The 18,656-nt window shown below is 35.8% G+C and overlaps 1 protein-coding gene across 1 annotated transcript in view; it reads left to right on the top strand.

Moving 5' to 3' along the window:
* LOC105528799 (F-box/LRR-repeat protein 17-like) overlaps positions 1-18,656 on the top strand; it is a 378,669-nt gene that overhangs the window by 215,970 nt on the left and 144,043 nt on the right. The window lies entirely within an intron of this gene.

Below are 18,656 nucleotides of genomic sequence, written 5' to 3'. Positions count from 1 at the left end.
CGTGTGTGTTTTTATTAGAGACAGGGCTTCACCATGTTGGCCAGGCTGGTCTCAAACTCCTGACCTCAAGTGACCTGCATGCCTTGGCCTCCCAAAGTGCTGGGATTACAGGCATGAGCCACTGCACCCAGCCCCATTAACTTTCTTCTCCTGATAGAGCCTATCCAAGAATGTTCTCTGAGAAATAAAAATCAAACCCCTCTTCAGTGTGGCTTTGTGTTCTACCTACTTCTTTCTCTTTAGCTGTAGTGTTCCTCATTTTCTGAGATATAATGAAAAGTAGGAGCAAAAAGGGAGAAAAAGCCCAAGAGCTGCATCCCTTTCTTCTAAAGTATCAAACCATATCACTTCTACTCCCTAGTGCTCTCGTACGGTTTTACCTGCTCTTAAAGATAATTTTGTCCTCACCAGCTGATGTTGGACTAAACCTACTTCACTACTTACTAATTAGCCTACTAGTGTTAGACATTTAACACATGATTTATTTTGAAGAAAAAAATAAAAACAAAAGAAACACCTCCCAACTTTCCTATTTAGAAAATGAGAGTAACACTCAAAACACAATATAAATTTAACATTAAAATAATTCATTATATTGTACATTTATCACTGATTAGAGTCACATTCTTGTATCCACTAATATTGGCATACTTAAGCCTCTCCAGAAGGTCTTTCCCTTTTCATCTCTTAGCTGGACTTCCTTAGATAAATGTCAGCTTTACAGTTTACCTGAGTTCAATTTATTTAGGAAAGGCAGGAGTAGTACATAATTGCTTACTTTTATTTTCCAGTTTTTAAAATATTCAGTGGTTTTGCATCATCTCATAAAGGTGATCAGTGAAGAACTGTTGTTGTTTAATTATCATTTTAAACTCAATGATCCATTGCAATTTTTTTTGTTGATGCTCAAATTGCCCTATTTTTGATAGTAGAAGCTTCTTCATTTGATTCCTTTTTTCTTTTGACACGGACTCATTATGTCAAGGTATACCAGGCTCTTCTTATGCACATTATGGTAGAGACGTGGGATAATCCATTTTTCTAAAGAACCTTGCTTCCTTTGATTGAATTTTTCTAAGTCTGTGCTACATCCCGGATCTTACGTCACTGTATTTTGTGCCTTTTATTCCTCCAGCTTAAAACCTATTATATTCCTCATCACAGGTCCAGCCTTCTCATTACAACTCAGCAAAGTCAGCCCCTCCCCCACAGGTTTTAAAGCATCCTCATTCAAGGATCCCCAGTATACTAAAAGCTTGTAGTTTATTGTATCCAACACTCACTTAATCCCCAGACACATTTTCTAGTTTTGGAGAAGTTAGAGGTGGCACTTGGGAAGAAGTGATTTTATATTTTAGCTAGTCCATCAACTTGCTGGGGATTACCTTCTGATTTTGTGTGTCTGAAATGTTCTGCATTTAAGTAAGTATTGAAAATGGACCCCTTGGACCCAGCCATTTGGAAATAAGTAGAAAAGTGTTGAAAACTGTATGGTATTACATTTATGGGCTTTCAAACTTCTCTGTCCTGCAGTGAGAAATCCATTTTGCATTTAAGTGCTTGTTGGACTCTCAGTAGATTAATTTTGTCACTTAACACAATGATCAGAAGTTTGAAAAATCCTCTTCTAGTTCAACTTCTCTCTCAATATATATGTAAGAACTGGATCTGTCAGTGAGTGACCTGCTAGAGAGTAGAAAACCGGTAGATTTCCTTGGTACAATATGGACATTATTCTCAAGGTAGAAGGTGCCAACCTTCCCAACCTCGTCAGATTCCACATCAGATCCTATTAGCTATAAAATCAGGGGTTAATATTCCTTCCATCTCATATTTTTGGGAGGCAAAGAACTAGACAGATTGATGATTTCACTGTAGGAAAGATATTAAATGGAACTTTCTCCTTAGGCAAAAAGACCATTTTGTTCATCTAATTTCCTAATTAAGTAAATCAAACTTACTTTTAACTTAAATATTAAGCTGTTAATTTTCACCCTTATCCTAAAACATTCCCTTGGGCTTGTATAGACTCAGTCACCTAGAATTTATCTGTCAAGTGTGTTTCTTTCCTTGGGTTTATCTGCATGACATTAAATAAATACTTTGAACTTTTCAACTTTTCAAACAATTGTGTTGAGTTGACATGGCTGATCCTGCCTCCGTGCCTCTGTGTGCAGTGTATGCCAGGTGCCTGAAAGTGACTTGGCTTTCACTGAAAATGACTGAGTGCGGGCAGAGGAAAGATTTTAAAAAACTAAAAATTAAGAATAAACAAAGAAAATTCACTCCATCTTCAGAAAGTTGTGGTACTTTTCTATTCACCTTATATATATATATGCTTTTCAAATGAGCTATGTTCATATTGATATTCATTTTGCCTGCCAAAATACTTTCATATGGTAAATAATTCTTAGAAGCAGAAAAAAAAATTGTGTGGAAAACTAGCTAAGTACTGTTTGATGATTGATACTTGTGTATTTTTAATCATCTCTATTTCTTTCTTAGGTTAAAATTTCCCTTTTTTTTTTTTTTCTTACTTACTATCTCTTTCCTCACATATGGCTCTAGGAGCCTCTCCAAGAAAGCAGTTTGCTTTGAAGATATTTTATTTCCACTCATAAAGGATTCTTCTGTTCCACTATTAGAAATAAAATCACAATGAAATCCTAATAGGATCCAGTCCCTTCCTTGCCCTTTGTATGTTTGGAAATCTCTCCGAAGTCAGCCTTATGAAGTAAGATTTGGAGGTTTGAAGTCCAGAGATGTGTCTCTGGTGTTGAGGAGCAGGCACTTGTACAGGGAGCAACTCACGACCAAGCTGTGTGCATCCAGAATGATACTTTCTGAATATGCTAGAAGATGGTATATTTGAAATTTTAAATTATTTCTATCTTATAGTAACCAATTAACTGTTAATGAATACATATTATTACACACATATAGTAGCATACCTATATATGTGCATCAATAATAAATAAAATTTAAGCTGCCAATTTTGAACAGCAATAAGGAATTTAAAATTTCTGCTCTACAAAATAAATGAAGAGTTTGAAATTTAATCAGTCCTATTTTATGTTGAGGCAAATGTACTTGGGCTCTTTTTTGAGAATCATCCCTTCTGCTCTGGTTTACATAAGAAATTGGGTGAAATCCTCTAAAGCATTCGTTTTCAACTTTGCCATTATAACACACCTACATTCAAGGTTTGCAAATGATTAACTTTCAAAAAGATTATAAATTGGAACAGATTCAGTGATATCTTCTTTTCAGTCTCTTGGACCCTGACAAAATTGTGTAAGTGCTAGAAACAGGGATGAAGGTGTCAAGCATGTTGGTATTTGCACATGATTTCTGGTTTCTTTGTTGTCACAGCTTTTGATGCTTGTACTTACCAGTGTACGATTTATTAGTTATTTACATGCCTGTGAAGTATATTATTATTATAAAGTCTAGTCCCTTATTCCCCTAATGCATATTCCCCCCACATTTCTGTCACATTCTTTTATTTCCACAATATTTTGGGGCTACAGAAAATTCAAGGAATGCGCATGAATATGTGCCGCACGTGTAAACATTATCCATCACATTAATCATTCGGTGGAGGAACATGCTGATTCTAGAGCTGGAGGAGGTCCCTGAGGACAAAGAGGACACCAAACAGCACAAACTTGATGACGCTCCCACACACTCTATGGGGAAAGGTACAGCCTTTCTGTCATTATGCTGTCTTTTGCACGAAGCTCATGCTTCATCTTCGTTCCTAGACTTGATTTGAAATCTATTCAACTCTCTCAGATTTATGAAAAATAATATATACTTTTTAAATATTGTTCAAACGTGTGGTCTTGATATTTAGTAGCCTACATACCATACACTTTTAGTTGTTTTAAGATACGGCATTTAACTTAAAAGTCTACTGTAATTTCTCAAGTTTTTCTGGTAATGGGAAGGACCTTTAAAATATTTTTTACGTGCAGTGGGCTCTACAAATATTTACTTTTTTTTTCCACCTTTAAGAAACAGGTTGAAAATTGTAGAATTAGACTTTGAAGCTGTGTAGTGTATTTTTGTACTATTACAAATCTATCTAAATCTACAACCTGGTAGGAAAGATCGGATCCCTTCCAGCTTTTGATTGTAATGTATGATTTGTGTGGACTCTAGTCTGTCTCACAAATGCATTTAGTATTTTCTGAACTGAGCTTCTGTTGTGTGCCAGGCAGGTTTCTAACTGTGCGTGTTCAGTCCACTGATTGACTGACTGAGAGCCAAATTATTCTCACTAACACATACTCAATTCCCAACTACTACAGAAAAGATGGACTCCAGGGCCAAAATTGGACCCTCACTAACAAAGCTTGCTTTCTGCCAGTAGTCATACTTACACAGTGAATGAAAATTCTGTGACCTATATTCTTCCATTTAAATCCTTAAAATTTTAAATTAAAACTTTGTCAACAGTAATTTTAACCATACTGAGGCAAAAAGAGCGTTCCCTGCAATCTGGCAGCACTAAATATAATTCATAACTATCAAAAATCCGTTTTCTCTGCATAACTTTTAAGAACGCTCCTGATGTCTTCAAAATTCCATGCAATTTTCTTTAAAAGTTGGTTTGGAATGCCACTGTGCATCTTGAAGCCCACATACAGTGAGTTAAATTACAGCAATAGCATATTTCTCAAGCACCATATAGTTGCAAATCCTTTATCCTGAAGTACATAGTAAAGGATTTTCTCCTTGAACAGTGAAGAAAGTTGAACTTTGGGGGTGTTTCAATTTAACACATGATGTGCTGCACACTTAAAGCTGTGTTTTGACTTTCCTACTTTTTCTTCTTTATTCATCCCTGCGTCCTGTAAAAAGAGCTAAGTATATAATGCTGATTATAAAACTGGATCCACATTATCACTGTTTTCAAAGCATCATATCCCTGCACTGGCTAATGTAAGTACTTCCCTTTCAGTGGGTTAATCTAAATGCAGAGTAGAAGGCTGTTTATTCTCACAATCATTTCTATCACTTCATCATAACCACTACCGTTCTTCCCTGTGTAAATGGCATCACTATTTACCTTTTTACTTGGCCAAAACTTTGATCTCCCTGATACTTCAGTTTCTTTCTGCCTTTCATCACATCCATTTGCAAGCCTGGTCAACTCTATCCTCAAAATATATTTCAGTAGAGCCAGATCCACTGATAACTGTGCTAACCACTTAACTGTATCCCCTATTTGTCTTCTTCCTATCTTATAATCTATTTATCACAGAGTGGCTTCAATGAACATTTTACAATTTTTTGAATGAATTAAAATGTTATTTAAATTAATTTTTTATGACTTTAGCAATATGGTGTTTATCCTGGGTTACATATAGACCTGAAACCAAAAGAAACATTAAAATTTAAACATTCCGGTGCCTTGCCTCCCATTTAGTTTAGATTCAACTAAATATTTAGACATTTAGCCACCATAGGCCACCCTTTGGCACAGTGTACTCAGCAAGACAAGAGCCTTAGCTTGCCAGAGGACAGTGTCAGGCGGTCAGCTTCTGTAGGAGACCTTGTGGTAGTCCCACATCATGGTTCACCCAGCAGTCAGGAGGCTCTTCTTTCACCCATCAGATGAAGGCTCAAGTATAAGGAGGTAAGATCCACATAGCATGGATACAGGCATTACCCTGGCTTGGAAGCTTCAAGCCCCCACCACCTAATATATCTTGGAACAGTCAACAGGCATAGCTTCTAGAATTGCCACACATTATAGGTCCGGTTATAACAATGATTGCATTCGGGTCATCGAAAGCAATGGTGTCCCCATCAGGTATTTATAGTTCTCTCAAACCAGACAGAGCTATTTATCAATCAGGCGTCGTTGTTACAATAAGCACTAATAGTTGCTTTTAATAACATGGTTAAAATACCACCTTAGAATTGCCAGAGGAACAGGTCTGGGAAGTTAACCAAAAGTCAGATTTTCATGGAAAAGGTTTCTTAGCTCTTACCTACTGTAGGAATTTTTAAATCAGCTTCAGATTTGACTTTAAATGTAAAAACAATTCTATATGTATTAGAGGGCAGATATTTAACCACCATCCATACCACATTTTTTATTTCCTCTGCCCAGCATGCTTTTTAAGAGAACATTTTTTATACGCCTAAAATTGAGACAGAGGAGGTAGGCATATGAAAGGATGACAGTGCTGTTTCTGAAATCCTTCCCTTCAGCCTCTGGACCAGCCAGTCCTGGCCTCACCTGGGACTCTGATACCTTATGTATAGTCCAGACATAGCCACAGGAATAAGTACCATTAGATTCCTATTTTATTTTTGCATGAGGAAGAAAACCCTAGCTAATACAAGGCAGCAAAATCACCCAGAATCTTGCTTGTGCCTATTCAGTCTGGTCTCCAAATGACAGAGCAAAACAAAACAAAACAAAAAAAGTCATTGAAAATTTGACACTCTAGCAGTTTGCTTTGCTACTGTTGGGAACACTGGCGACAGGCATCTAGTCTCCCCTAACCAGCGTAGAGTGTTCTTGGCAAAAAGCTGTCAGTTTTGCAAACATCTTTTAAAACAAGTATTTCTATTATCTGATTTCTTAGGATTGGGGAAATGAGGAATCAGAATGGAAACTTACTAGTTAAAATAAATATTTGTGGGGAAATATTGCAAGAATGTATTATATAATATGCTATGAATTCTGTCTAGAAGTATTTCCCACTAGTTTGATTATTGGTTCTGAGATTATGAAGGACAGACATTTCAGTGGCATCCTATAGAATTTGGCTAAAAATTTTTCAAGCTTCAGAGCTGTAGGAGCTGTGAGAAAATGCTGATTCCTCTGAAGCCACAATTTTCATTCAGAAGAAAACTGAGACCCCGTTTCTCCCAGCTCTAGAACCAGAACTAAACTGTCCTCTATCCCAGGCTGTAGTACTTTTCCTCCCATTGCTTAACGATGGCACCTCTTCCTCCTCTTTGCCTGGGAACTTTTCTGTGAGACAACCAGACATACTTTTACTCAGTAGTATTGCAAAGGGGGTAGAAAATATGAGTATTTTCCAATTAAATCATGTTATATGATAATGGAATATTATTTTATTTCTATGATGCAATGATTTTAGAAATATTTTTTATTAATTTCTTGCATAAACTTTTTCAAAATAAGATACAGTTTCTTACCTAATTATTTAGAATAAGTAGGATTACATTATTACTTTTTGGTTTATTAAAAAATGGGGAAAATAGTGTTCATTAACTGAAATGTATGAGGCTTTCACACACAAATATCTGTTAAAATATCAAACCATTATTTAGTTTACCCAGGTTCTTGAATAGTATTTAATTGGGTATACAATTTTAGGAATTAAAATGTTTTTTGTGTATTTTGAAGATATTATCCCACTGTCTTCTGGCTTGCATTATGTTGAAAGAGCTGCCAATCATTATTCCTTTGTTAGTAATTGTGTTTTTTCTTTGCTTGCAATATCTTATTTTTACTTTAAGTGTTCCACAGCTTTTCTGTTATATCTCTTCTTATGTGTTTCTTTGTATTTATCATGTTCAGAATTTATAGATCTTCCTCAACTCGAGGACTCAGTTCTTTAATTAGTTTGGGGAAAGTTTCAATCCTTATTTTCTCAAACATTGCCTTTTTCCCATTATCTCTATTCTGGACATTTAGCCATATATTAGACCTTCTCATGCTGTGTTTTTAATCTATTAATCTCTCTTTTATTTTATCCATCCCTATGCTATAATGTGTGTTATTTTCACATCTCCTTATGATTTGCTGATTTTTCCATCAGCCCTGTTCAATTTACTCTGTAAGCTATCTGTTGCATTTTTAATTTCAGTGATCACCTTTGTACTTTCTAGAAATTATGATTCTTTTTCATAAATCTGCTTTGTCTTTTTTATAGTAACATGTTATTCGCTCATGTTTTCAATTCTCTTTCTATTTCACAGTTTGAATATACTGTTACTACATTTATGTCTGATAATCTAAAATCTGAAGTCCTTCAGGGTTTTATTCTTTTTTTTCTTCTTTTTGCTGGCTCTCATTCATAGTGAATTGTGTTTTTTGTTTTGTTTTTAATTGTGAGCTTGTATTTGATCTTTATCTGTGGGAACCCACTGTGACCTATGGATGTTAATGGATGTGCCTTCAAAGATCTGTGTTTGCTCCACCCAGAACTCTGGGACACTCCCAGTTTGGACTACTTTCAGTTTATTTCTTGGGCAGGTGTTTCTAAGAGCAGAAAAAAGGGTAATTCACACTCCGTGTTCATGTGGTTGGCCTGTGACTTTAATTCTCAGAGGAGATATTTTTTCCCCTTATCCCACATGGCCATTAAACTCAAAAGGCCACAAATATTAGCAAGCTTCCTCAAGGTAACTGTGGCATTCATACTTAATTTTTGGGTCCTTAACTTTTTACATTTACTTTCTTGTTTAAACAACTTTATATATTATAAAATTCATGCATTTTAAGTGTACATTTCAATTATTTTAGTAAGTTTGCAGAGTTGTGAAATCATCACAATTCAGTTTTAAAACTTTCTTTCACTCCATTAAGATCCTCTTCTCTGTTTACAGTTGATCCCTGTTCCTGTTCAATCTCAGGCAACTAAGAATTCATTGTCTATACAGATTAGTCTATTCTGAACATTTTGTATACAGGGGATCAAACAAGATGTGGTCTTCTGCATCTACCTTCTTTCTCTTAGTAAGTTTCTTGAGATTCATCTATGTTGTGGCATATATTAGTATTTTGAGATTTGTCTATGTTGTGGAATGTATTATTATTTTATCCATTTTTATTGCTAAATAGTATTCCATTTTATGGCTATACCACATTTTTTTAATGCTTTCACCAGTTGATGGACATTTGGGTTATTTCTACTTTTTCACTATTATAAGTAATGCTGCTATGAACATTCTCATGCAAGTCTTTCATTTGAACACGTGTTCTCATTTATCTTAGGTAGTTACCTAGGAAAAATATTACTGAGTTGCATCATAATTTTTTTCTTACTTTCTTAGTAAGTCAGTTATGTATTTTAAAGAATGCTTATTTTATTTTATCCAGCATTTCTATCTCTGTTGAAGTGGGAAAAAATTTTGGCAAGTCTGGAGCACAAGAGTTTTTTAAAGATAAGTGATTTCTTTGTTTGTTTTAAATCTGTAAGAGATGGCTGAGCATGGTGGCTTATGCCTGTAATCCAAGCATTTTGGGAGGCCGAGGCAGGTGGAACACCTGAGGTCAGGAGTTCAAGACCAGCCTGACCAACAAGGCGAAACCCCATCTCTACTAAAAATACAAAAAAAAAAAAAAAATTAGCTGGGCGTGGTGGTGTGTGCCAGCAATCCCAGCTACTCAGGAGACTGAGGCAGGAGAATCCCTTGAACGTGGGAGGCTGAGGTTGTGGTGAGCGGAGATTGCACCATTGCACTCTAGCCTAAGTGACAAGTGAAACTCCATCTCAAAAAAAAAAAAAAAATCTACAAGAGAAATTTGCAATTTGAAATTTATGTCATTTGAAAATATTCACTTGCAAGGTAATGATCATAGTTTTGCATCTCTTTTTTTGTTTTTAGTTATTAGAATCATCAAGGTTCTTTAATAGCACAAGAGGAAAAATTTCAATAGGATGTTTAAAGTATTAGTCCAGGAATTTTTTTTTTTTTAAATTCTGGGACATAGGAAACTAACCTTAAGAAACTAATTTTCCTTCTGCATTTTCAGCCAAGTAAATATATTTGTAATTTACTCAAATATTTAAATACAGAGTACTTAAATTCTACCTTTATTGTTGTGATAATTAATTTAAAACATTTTAAATGATGAAGCAATTTAAGTAGGAATTAATTCCATTTTGCAGACATAGTTTTGACTTGTGCTTTCACTAAAAGCATAAAAACATTCATACATATCATTCTTATTTCTCTGTTTGGGGTTTCCCTTTCTCTAAATTGAATCAAAACTATTGAGTAGTTGAAGGTGTTTTATATATATATATATACACACACACATACACACATACATGTGTGTGTATATATATATATATAAATTGCACAGCTAGCAAAGTCTAATACCACATGTGAAGAGAATTTTTCTTCTTTTTACCTTTAGGTTATTTAGGGGTTTGAGGTCAAAATTTTAGTATTATTAGTTGCTTTAAAGTTTTATATTTGCAGATCATTTTAATGAATAAGTGCACAGCTATTTTATAATTTCCTGTGTATGCTGAAATTAAAGGGAGCACAGGTGTGTTTAACTGTTTATCATCTATGAGCACTTAGGATTCAGGGGCTTGTGCTGTATTCTACTTCACTAGCCAAATGCATTAAAATAATTTATTGTGCTATGTTCCTGTTTTTCTTTTCAACAAAATCATTTTTGCAAGATCTTTTTAAATGGATGTTGTTTTCATTCATGGAAAATTTCAAGAACAGAAGGTTGATTTAAATGCTTTTAACTAATCACTTAACATTAATGCACTGAATCATTGTGGAGATGCTGAAAGCAATTTGAGGTTCTGGTATATGATACTCTCTAGTGAGATTTTATTGTCTTGAGATTCTGGCATATCTATCTTAATAGAAAGTTGAAGATAGAGTTTTTATGCAGTGTATGGATTACATTAGTATAGGATGTTATGAAATTTATTTTTCCATCAAGTATATGTATTAAATTTTAGCGGTAATCAGATATCCATTGTCATTTGTAAAATATTGTTATTGCTTCTGTGTGTGCCATCTAAAGAAGAGACTTGATTTTCCTTGGTAGAGTCTGACACCAACAAACAGAAAAGGTGATTAACATGCAGCTCTAAATATAATTCTGTTTTTTATAGTACTGCTGCAAGGAACCTGTCTTCATCTTCTCCCTGCATACTTTTCATTACCAAGTGTACCCACATCTTTCTATTTTCACCCTCGCCTGGTGAAGCCTTAGCAGTATGTCTATAAGAAGCTGCTGGTTAGACCGGAAGTCAGCTCATCTTCAGAGTTGCCAGGGTGATGTTGTTGTTGATATTATTATTCACATATGCATACACACAACAATAAAAACAGTGCATCTTTCATTTATACAGCTTACTAGACACAGCAAATCTAGAAGGGAGGAGGCATTATCATTTTACAGATAAGAAAACAAGAATCCAGGAAAGTTAAGTAAATTGGCCAAGATTATGCATCTAGAAGTAAAACTCATTCACATAACCTCTATTCCCAGGCTATCCTGACTTTTTGGTTCAGGAGGATTTTCTAGTTTCTACTCTCCTTGTCTTTCTTACCTTTCATTATCTCCTTTCTACTTGTTCTTAATTGGTATGCCCATTTGTTTCTTTGCCTTGACTGTGGTATATGAATGCATCTCCACTTCAGACTGTTGAATGGATCACACTTAAGCACCAAAGAACATGTGTATTCACTAATCCAATCAACTGTGTTTGTTGAGTATTTATCATGTGTAAAGTCCTACGTTTGGAGTAGCATAAAGATAAAAATAGACCTGCCTCCTTTTGCTTATATTTTCTTTGAAAGCAAGGCCTGAGGTGTGTCTGCGTTTGTGTGTGTGTGTGTGTGTGTGTGCATGTGTTATTTAGAAATATGAGAATGAAGGGAAGAATTGCAAGAAGCAGCTAAATGAGTTGAAAGTGGTTGGGGTTTGGGAATTTGGAGGCATACAGCATGAGACTGCTAGTTGTAGTATTTGACTTTAAAAATATATGTGTGGGGTGTGTGTGTGTGTGTGTGTGTGTGTTTAACAAAGTAAAAATAAAAGTAAACAAATTTCCAAAAAGCATCCTGCACTTTAGCAGAATGGCAGGGATATAGGGACAATTTTAGATATTTCAGAAACATAAGAGTCTTGCGTGGCCAGTGCCTAAGATATGGAGAGTAAAAGGCATAATGCTCTCAATAAACAAATATTTGTTGAAGACCTACTGTACACCTATCCCTGTGCTAGATACTGCGGACACAAAGATAAAATATCATTATTCTTATCTTCATCGTACTCACTCTATCTCAAACTAACCTTGGGGACAATAGACCGATATAACATAATATGACAGATGAGATATATGATGATATTCATCTACCAGATACCTGGAAAGTATAGACGAGGTCCTCCCAAAGTCACACCAGGGTGAGGAGAGATCATCAGCAGACTTGGAGGGAGACAGGGGCAGGAGCATTGCTCAAGCTTGGACTGATTGGGAAGGGCAGGGTATTCGCCTTCAGTATTTAGACTATGTGGTGGAGAATTAGCTGAGGTGAGAGTGGAAAGGGGGTTTGGAGTAAGGTGTTGCCAAGCATTAGCCCTGAGTTTAGACTCTATGCTATAAATGTTAGGAGTTATTGGAGATGTTTGAAGAGGCAAGTGTCAAGTCAAATTTATCTTGCAATGATAGAACTTTAGCAATGGAGGATGCATGGCACTGAGAAGAGCTTCATGAAGAAACCAACAATCAGGAAGATATTAGAGTACTTGAGGATGACAAATTTCAGGTTTCTCGGGTTTTTGCTTTTGACTTTCTGACCTCAAAAATTTTATATATGTATATGTTGAAATCTGGTATTCTAGTGACACCTTATCAGTATTACTGTATATACTTAGAATTTATATTTATATATTAGAACTTATATTCAGAATATATATATTTAGAATTAAGCAATTTAAATCTTATCTCTGTAGATTATAAATTTAATGGCCAAAATATATCAGGTAGCACTGTAACGTACTAAATACCTACTGTTCAATATCACATGAACATCTGTGACTCAAAATTGTTTTTTTTTGTGGGGGGGGACGGAGTCTCACTTTGTCGCCCAGGCTGGAGTGCAGTGGCGTGATCTCCGCTCACTGCAAGCTCCGCCTCCCAGGTTCACGCCATTCTCCTGCCTCAGTCTCCGAGTAGCTGGGACTACAGGCGCCCGCCACCACGCCTGACTCATTTTTTGTATTTTTTGGTAGAGACGGGGTTTCACTGTGTTAGCCAGGATGGTCTCCATCTCCTGACCTCGTGATCCGCCCGCCTCAGCCTCCCAAAGTGCGGGGATTACAGGCGTGAGCCACCGCGCCCGGCAGCAAATGGAATTCTTAATGAAGTTTAACCCTTTATGTCTGAGTTGAAGAAAGCAATTGCTTTGTATTGTCACTTGCCTAAAATGTCTTTCATTCTTACTGTTAGCAAACACAGTCCAATGGAAATTTAATGGAAGCCACAAATATGAGCTACATATATAATTTAAAATGTTCTAGTAGCCACAGTGAAAACAGTAAAAAGAAACTGGTGAAATTTATTTTAATAGTATACTTTATGTAATACAGCGTAATCAAAGTAGTATTATTCCAGCATGTAATCAATTAAGAAATACTAATGAAATGTTTTACATCCTTTATTTATAGTAAGTCTTGGAAATCAGGTGTGTATTTTACATTTACAGCACATCTCGATTTGGACTATCTGTGTTTCCCATGCTCTGTAGCCATGTGTGTCTTTGGACAGCGTAGCTCTAGAATAACCTTCTGTAGTGTTAAAACTCCACTTCAGGATTCATTCTAAATTTATTGAAACATGAGAAAATGGCTGTCAGTGTGGACTTTAGTTTCTTTCTTTATGGCAAATATGCAGGCAGTCACTGAACATGGATTTTATTTTGTTTATTGTCTTAGTGACTCAGGGTATTGATTTATCCATCTAGTTAACAGACCTTAAGTTCACCTCCTACTTCATCTTTCTGAGGCTTTTCCTTTCTTTTTATAATCACATCCTTTTGTTCTCAGCCTCAGTCGCATTTATAAATAAAGCAGACTGTTCATCTGACATCTTGGAAGACAGACAGGAACATCAGACAGAGAAAGAAAAAGGAAACCATCTCCTTCATAACTGCTTGCCCTCTTGTAATGAAACCTGTAGTATTTGATATGATAATGAATTCTTGAAATTGTTTTCAAGATGCCATCTCCCTAATACTCTTGGGTAATGAATAGTGAGAAGCACTGTTCCCTCATTAAGATGCCTGAGGGGTCTTGGACACCGATGTGAAGAAGAGCCACTGTAGAGATCGTACATCTGAATTGTGGACTTTGCTGTATGACAAACCCCTGCAAATGATGACATGTCACTAGAATATCAGAGTTCAGCATTTCAATTTTACATGTAAGTTAGGATGGAGCAGAGAGACCAGTTCTAAGTATTTTGTTAGTCTTCACAGTTATCAACCTTCAATATCTGTATTACTAGTATGATACTGATAAAGAAATATACCTAGAGTATTTGCCTATGTTGCCTAAGGATACACTGTCAATAGTAGAAACAGGATTTAAAACCAGATCTCACTGACCCTAAACTTTCCACTACAATATACTGCCTGCTTAGATAAAATCTCTCATCCCAGAATACTCCACGCTGTAAGTTTTCAGTGTGGCATGGTGCAAAGGGACCAGGAGACAGTTTCCAGTCTCAGCCCTGATATTAACTGGTTATAAGAACATGTGGATATTCGTCATCTTCCCTCTAATATTTTACATCTGCATCTGTCACAGGCAACGTGCTAAGAGTAGTGATGTTAAAAAATTCAACCCATTTTTCCAGGAGAGGTACCATGATGAAATCAAATTCTCTCTGTCCTCCAAAATTACCATCTGCTTAAAGGTAGAAGCTTCAGTGCTTTGGAGGCAAGCAGGCCTAAGTTCAAAACCCAAACTTGTGTCTTAATATCTGTGTGAAGACAGGCATATTATTTAGTCTCTCTGGATCTCAGTTTCTTCACTGTAAATTGAACTGTGGTAAAGAATCAATGATAAAATATAGTAGATATATTTTATTCTTTGCGAGTTTTACTTGTAAAGCATTTCTTATATAAATGTTAAATTATTAGTGTTGGGCCAGACATTGTGACTCATGCCTGTATTCCCAACACTGTGGGAGCCCAAGTGGGCGGATCACCTGAGATCAGGAGTTCTAGACTAGCCTGGCCAACGTGACAAAACCTTGTCTCTACTAAAAATACAAAAATTAGCTAGGCATGGTGGCACATACCTGTGGTCCCAGCTACTCGGGAGGCTGAGACATGAGAATCACTTGAACCCAGGAGGCAGAGGTTGCAGTGAGTAGAGATCTTGCCACTGTACTCCAGCCTGGGTAACACAGGGAGACTCTGTCTCAAAAAAAAAAAAAAAAAAAAATAGTTCCATAGGAATTCAGAGAAAGACAAAGATAATTTAAGAACTGGAGTGTTATCAGGGAACATTTAAGAAAAAATGAAATTTTAGGCTGGTAGAGAAAGGAAGGGAGGATTTGGACAGGAGAACTCAGCAAGGCAGAGTGATACTGTATGAAGCAAAGGGAAAAATCAGGCATGGCGTATATTAGGAAATTTGACATTTGTCATGTTTTTTGAGCATTTAGACATGGTCCAAGTTGTTGAGTTTTTGGTCATAAGCTAACCATAAAACTGCATAGCTGCTTCTGTCTTAACGTATAACTGTAGCTTTAAGAAAAGAAAAAGAATAAATCTTTTGAGGTGGATTGTCTTTTATAGACTCAGCTACTGCACTGTTTCATCAACTGCAGATTCTGATTTTTGGGGGCCGCTTCATTGTCTCATTTTTCCATGTCTGTATTTTTCCATTTTTCATATTTAATGTCCTGAACTTTCACCTTCTTTTAGAATAACAGCTTTGTGCTTTTTATTAGGTTTCACAGAACTAATTTAAATGCTTATTGATTTAATACTATTTATTTAATTTATTTAATGTTATTTTTATTTCATAACATTATTAAATGAGGCCAGATTACTTGAATTTCTAAGTATAAAGCTCATGTAATTTTCCAAAATAAGTATTTTAAAGATACTGAATAATTTATAAAAGTCTTCAGAAATTTGAGTTGATTTGGCTTTGGTTACATTGATACACATACACACACACACAAACTCTTATGAAACATTTGATTTTTTGTTTGTTTGTTTTTGTTTTTTTTTTTTTTTTTGAGAAGGAATCTCACTCTTTCACCCAGGCTGGAGTGCACTGGCGCGATCTCCACTCACTGCAAGCTCTGCCTCCCAGGTTCACGCCCTTCTCCTGCCTCAGCCTCCGGAGTAACTGGGACTACAGGCGCCCGCCATCACGCCCGGGCTAATTTTTTTTGTATTTTTTAGTAGAGACGGGGTTTCACCGTGTTAGCCTTTTTGAGGACTAGGCGCGGTGGCTCACGCCTGTAATCCCAGCACTTTGGGAGGCCGAGGCGGGTGGATCACAAGGTCAGAAGATCGAGACCATGCTGGCTAACACAGCCGAGATCGCACCGCTGCACTCCAGCCTGGGCGACAGAGCGAGACTCCATCTCAAAAAAAAAAAAAAAAAAGGTAAGGGAAAGTTTGTCTTATCTCATATAAGTCCTACTACAATTAATGAAGACTGCATCCTGGCTTTTTAGTTCTTTTGGTTCACCTGATAGAGTTTAAATATCCTATAGGAAAGAGTTCATTTAGCCATGCTTGCCTCTCTTAATGGGAGCTAAGTCATATGCAAGATTCCAGATTTTTCAAACAGCATGTATTTTAAATAAATCAGGTTAAATAGGAAATAATTGGCTTATAAAACATTGAAATTAGAAGAATCACTTCTGTATTTTATATGTATTTATAAATGTGAAAATATTTTTCTAATATATCATAATTAAGAAATAGAATGGTGTAGGTGATAGTGTTAAAATGCTCTAATACCATTTTAGTTCTTTTTCTGCTTTAAAAATCTTTTCATTGATGTAAATGTAGAGAAAATTGCACACCTATCGAAAGTACGCAGTTCATTGAATCTTCACAAACTGAATACACTCTGTAACCAGAATTCAGATCAAGAAACACCATTTCTATTATTGCCATGATGCCCCCATGACCCTTTCTAGTCACTGCCCTACCCTGAGGGTAGCCAGTATCATTACTTCTAACCACGCTGATTAATAATAACTTCTTTTATACTGAGAAAACATTGTTTAAATATATATGACATTACAGAAATACCTGTATGGTTTTTTTTGTTTTTGTTTTTTGAGATGGAGTCTCACTCTGTTGCCTAGACTGGAGTGCAGCGGGGCGCGATCTTGGCTCACTGCAACCTCCGCCCCCTGGGTCCAAGCGATTATCTTGCCTCAGCCTCCCCAGTAGCTGGGATTACAGGCACCTGCCACCCCGCCTGGCTAATTTGTGTATTTTTAGTAGAGACGGGGTTTCACCATCTTGACCAGGCTGGTCTTGAACTCCTGACTTCATGCTCCACCCACCTCGACCTCCCAAAGTGCTAGGATTACAGACATGAGCCACCGTGCCTGGCCCTGTATAGGTTTTATAGTATGCTTATTGCCCTTTATGTTTATTTGTTTAAATATGCAATTTTAATGCTATTTTCAGCCTGAAGATAAACTAATTTTTAATGAATTTCCTGTGGCCTCAGAGAGAAGGAGGGAGACTGATACACGTGTGCATACATACATACATACACACACACAACACACTAAAAAGATTTTGCCCTACCACAAATTCTTCTGATTTAAAGCAGTGGATTAGCAAGAAAACATATTATCAATGGTAAGAAGGAAAAAAACCATATTATTTCATTTAATTTTTTTAATATTTGGAATTATTTGGCATTAAAACAGAGGATTTTATTTTTAAAATCAGTATTTGTGATATCATGTCACTAGGCTTTAATGGAGATAAATTAGAAACTTCCTAGAATGGTAGAGGAAACAATATGGCTTTATGAATCAATATGTATTATGCCTTTTCCAAGCCTTCTTAATGAAACAATTTTCACCTTAAAATTTTGTTTTAAAACATGCAAAATTAATAATAATTATAATTTTATTATGATTTAACATTATTTTGAAAATCTCTTATCAGCTAATTCTAACTTTTTAACTTCTATACCACAACCCTGAGAGGGACGCTATGAGGGGAATGTATATTCTTCAGAAAAGGATGTTAGTCTGAAATGAGCTTGATCTGGTGGCATAAGCTCTATCCCAAAATTGGTTAGCTGTGGCATTATGAGATATAAATTTTGGTTTGCCACATATTTTGTTTTATTGGGGGTAGCACCATGATACCAAGGAGTGTGATTTGACAGGAAAATTCCTGAAAAATGATAAAATGTATACCTTCCTTTTAAACATAAACATTATGTTTAAAGTAGACATCGGATGTGAAAATGGAAAACAGTAGGAAAATGTATATTAGATTAAATATTTTGAGAATAATATAAGATATGTTCCTATTTGTGCAGGTCTTGGCTTTTAGATGTGTGAAAAAGCAACTGCCTAGACTATTTATTGCTTAGTCAGCTGAACGTAAAAATGGAAGCTTCACTGACATTCAACTTCCGTAATTTATTAGAAATGTCAGAAAATCATATGTATTTAGTAGCTTTGCTTAGAACATATTTGCACGTGGGGGTTTAATAAATCCCTGTATCTCTAATTTCTTACCTAATTATTTGTTTAATAGACTCACATATTATATATCAGAAATACACATGGATAAAGAATAATCACTCATCATCTTACCATGACAGTATGAGAATCTTTCTTTTTACCCCTTGCAGGCTTATAAACGCATTAAGACATGAGGGAAAAAAA

The sequence above is a fragment of the Mandrillus leucophaeus genome, unplaced genomic scaffold (assembly GCF_000951045.1).
Source record: "Mandrillus leucophaeus isolate KB7577 unplaced genomic scaffold, Mleu.le_1.0 Scaffold733, whole genome shotgun sequence".
Lineage (NCBI taxonomy): Eukaryota > Metazoa > Chordata > Mammalia > Primates > Cercopithecidae > Mandrillus > Mandrillus leucophaeus.
The sequence above is the reverse complement of the archived record's forward strand: the minus strand, read 5'-3'. Positions and strand labels throughout refer to the sequence as shown.